We start from the raw sequence: 4,736 nt of genomic DNA on the forward strand, positions 1-4,736 counted from the left end.
CTAATACCTAAGTTATTTGCATTAAAAAGTCATGTTGTGGAGTTAGGCTTAAGATTTTACTTAGCTCTGACTTTACTTATACATAATAGGTACTTAAAGAGAGAGAGAGAGAAAGAGAGAAAAGAAGAGAGAAAAAGAGAGATTTATGTCTAAAACATAACTTGTTTAATTTTTTTCTTAAGGCTTACATGCGAGAAACGCATTACTTCGTCTATCAACATGACGAAAATACGAATAAACGGTAAAGATAACATGCATCTCGGGGCACGCATACTAACCCTAAGTACTGAGCAAAGCCAAAAGGCTGTATTATAGCTGATTTTAGTCTTGTTAGGCGGTTGGTACTTACATAAAACTAAAAGTAGGTACAACATTTAAGTATTACACTGACAGTTCACTGTAGTTTCTGTGGGATATGGGTAGATTTTAATTATTCAAAAATTAAACAACAATTATAAATCCATAGGAATGCTCCTACCATAAGATATCAGCACATTTATTATACCTACCTAGAACCTACCTGCTACTTAGAGCTTTGAGATCATAGGATCCGTTTACTTAAGTCACAGAGAGTGTCGCTATATTTATCGCCCTGATGCATTTAGCATTTAGCTTCTTCATCATACGATTGTTTCACGCTCAATTTCAAACTAAAGTCAGTCGATAAAGTTTATGTAACTAGCATCCTCATGATTTTCAGTTCATTCTTTTAAATTTGTGATGTTACCAATTAAAATATTACTTGCTTCAACGGTGAATGGAAACATAGTGAATAAATCAGCATGCTTGCTTGAGAGTTCTCCATAATGTTCTCAAAGGTGTATGGAGTCCATCAATCCGCACTGGGCAGCACGTGCCCAGTAGTGGGCCGGTAATGGGTTGATATGATGATAATAATGATCGTGTTGAGGAACCTAAAAAAAAAATTTATAATAACTTTAATTTTACACATACATAGCTATTTTAATTGTAACCGTTATTCATTCTTACTAATTTAATAAACGCGAATGTCTGCTTGTTTATCCTTTTCCATTCACTCTAACTAAGCTACCAATCAACTTTTTGGCATGGAGTTAGCAGAAAGGATAGAGTAAATGAGTGTGTTTTGTCCTAGAAAAACAAAGGGTTTCCACGGGATTTGTAGAAAAACCGTAGTAAACGCTAACAAAGAACGCGGGAAACAGCTGCAGAATAAAAACAGATAGCAAAGCCTACGGCACTGAATATAACGACTCCAAAAGACTGAATATTAGTTGATTTCACTTGTACGCAACGTTGACCTAAGGCAGTAAATGGATATCAGGCAGTGGGACATTAATAAGTTGAAAATGATGATAGAGAGATCAGAGAGCTATGCTCGGAGTATCTATTAGTGATCAAATCAGGAATGAGAAGATCAGTACCAGATTTGTAAACATACGAGTAGCTCAACGAAACACGAAGCTGTAGTTGCGATGAAGTGGCTAAAGTACCAAAGTTCTCGTATGGCGACGTAGCGCCGGTAAACGCAGCGTTGGTAGACCCCGGCGAGGTGGAACTCGCCGGGGTCTACCAACGCTGGACAGATAACACCGAACGAGCCGCTGGACCCAAGGGCACAAGACCGTTGTATTTTGAACTCCTACAAAAGATTTAGTGCACTTTTTTTGTGGTAGCCCCCAAGTCATAGTAGGGTCGCCTCTCTGCCTAGGTTCTTCTGTAAACCGACAGTTAACAGGATCAAAAGATTTGCTACTAAATGCGTTGCATCTCCACACGTGTGAGATATCAGCAAGCCCGTGATTTATGGCGATAATCATTTACTTTCCGCCGCCAATATTGCAATATATTTTGTAACCTGAAAACCTCCACGCAATCTTTTCTCGTTTAGAACAAATCGGTGGTAAAATAAACATGGGACCATTGGATTAATCATTATATACATGGAATGAAGAAATGTTTTACGTATCGTGTATGTATCTTGACTACGGTTACTATAAGCTTTTAAACTATGCAGAGAAACTTTCAAGTTTTTAATATATTTATTCGTAAAAAATAAAGTTGTATAATTAAGAAAATTAAGCCTTATTTGATATAATCCGCGAAAATGTTGATGTTGACTTTAGGATTGTAAAGTCCTGAGGATGCTCCGGTTTCGGGGCGAAACGTGCATTGCCTAAGATCTGTTTGGTGTGGAGTATAAGGATTGAAGAAACTATATATTACACCATACAGATTCTCCTGCTTTTCGCGGAGTATAGCAAGTTAGGCTTAATTTTCACAAAAGGTATATCATGGATTTCCGCAAAGTAACGCCTGCATCTAAACAATACATCCAAAGCTGTAAAATTTTAAGATTATAATATATGTGTATAATTCTAAAACAATATTAGAATAATACTGCTTTAAACGACAGGACGCAAGCCCTCAGGACTTAGGTTACTTATGGAATGGGCACCTACTACCTAGCTTCTATTATTCAAAGACATAGCTTAAGCTTACGAGTACCTATAGCGTGTTTTAGATAATTCAATATCTTATATAAGATGAAGGTTCGTATGTCATTAGCTTTATTATATTTTGGCAATTAAGTAGGTACCTACCAAATTATTACGCTCATGTTGTTTTTCGAATTCTTTCCGTACATTCGGAATCGAACCCACAGCCTTTGACAAAGAAAGTCAAATTATTACCGGAGCATACCATAAAATAATACTGAAAACGCATATTTTTTATCATTTATTGTTTTTTATTTCGATAGTCCCAACCCTAATGGACTAAAATGGGTGTTTAAAAAATAAAAAATATATAAAATAAATATACTACGACAATACAAACATCGCCATCTAGCCCCAAAGTAAGCGTAGCTTGCGTTATGGGTACTAAGAGGACTGCTGAATATGTTTATGAATAATATACATAAATACTTATAATATAAATATAATCACCCAGACACTGAAAAACATTCATGTTCATCACACAAATATTTTTCAGTTGTGGGAATCGAACCATAGGCCTTGGGCTCAGAAAGCTCGCTCGCTGCCCACTGCGCCAGTCGGCCGTCAACCGTGTTTCAATCTATTTCAGAGACGCTAAGATTTTTCCGCATTCGCAAAGAAAGATTTTAAATTAAAACTTCCCCAAAAAGGATATTTACCTACCTAATGTGAAAACTAGCGTGAAATTCCTGTTTCTAAAGTTAAAGACAGAATAATCAGCAAGTGTACTTTGAATAACTACTTCTCATTGTGGGAAGAGATCCGTGCCCTGTAGTGGGTCGGTAATGGGTTGATTTTTGAACTACATTTAACACTAGTGTTATAAAATAGGGAATTGAACAATCATCTCATCATCATTAGAAATATTAGGCGAAAGAAATCACGGTCAATTTCTTGTTATTTCATGAGAAAAAAGTTAGAAGTTGCTTGAGTTGGGGGAAAATAAAAAGTAAGGTCTAAAAAAGCTTGTTTATGCTAAGGGATTTTTAAAGACCTGCTTTACAATCGCTATTCAGTAACCAGCTTAGAATTTTTATCCATTTTTAACAGACAATAAAAGTTCCAAAGAAAGATTCTCGACAAACATAACTGACAAATTAAAATAATTTATCGCGGTCACAATAAATTCGACAAACGGGTGCATCCAACGACCGCTTTGCCGTTTTGATTCGAACAGCTTTCCGGAAATAACGATTTGACAAGATTTATTATATAAAGGTGTTCACACTAACACGACAACATTGCACACATTTAATTATTGCATATTGCAACCTATTATGCAATAATTAAATGAGATTGGAAATTGATAAAACTCCAAAAAATAAGTAGGTACTTAATACCAGGAGGTAAATGTGATAAACAATCCTTTATATTATTAATATAAATGCCAAAGGTTGTCTGTTTGTGTCTCCAGTCTTACCTATCTTCGTTTCCATAGATCTTCGTGAACCATGGCACACTAGCTGTTCACCACGGCTTCGACCGCGTTTTTTTGACTGCATCTAGAGATATACTAAATATTTTTTAATTCAGAAAAGAAACCGGCAAAACGATCCCATTGAGGATAGGATGCGCACCACAACATAATAACCTCTACCGGTTACTTGTATTTTTTCCATAGAGATCGACGTGATAATGGGTCGACCATTGAATTAAGAACATAGGGTAGACATAACTCTATCGCGGCGCGCATCCTACATGAAACAGATTTTGACGATATTATGCACTAGCTAAACACTAGTAAGCATAATGTATACTATACTTATTAGTTTTAAAATATATATTGTAGCTTATGTTTATAGTCCTAAAGACATTAATTAGCAAATATAGTTTTGTCTGACGTCTACGCTCCGCCTAAATTAAAGACACAGCTTGGATGACTATAAAGTCAATGTTAATGTCCTACCGAGATACGCCACACCACAATTAGGCCATCGGAATGGAAATAAGTAGCTAAGCCAACAAACAGAATAACATCCTTTGCTCCATCGGGACTCGGGTGCGTTGGCCGTAGATCATTCGCTCACATGGTTTTATTTATTGTTTCACTCTTTTAATAGGAGTCCTTAAATAGTTTTGATGGACAGCGGAATGAGTAAAACTATCGGATGCTATATAATTCCGCAATAGCCTTAATATCGGTAGTAGGTATTGATTTACTGTGAGATGGTGATAACAAAAAAAGTACCCGGCTAAGTTTGTTGTGGACTCTTCTTTGGAACCAGGGTGCGTTTGAAACCCTCGTAGCTTTTGGTTTAA

This window comes from Pararge aegeria, chromosome 18 (genome assembly GCF_905163445.1).
Source record: "Pararge aegeria chromosome 18, ilParAegt1.1, whole genome shotgun sequence".
NCBI lineage: Eukaryota > Metazoa > Arthropoda > Insecta > Lepidoptera > Nymphalidae > Pararge > Pararge aegeria.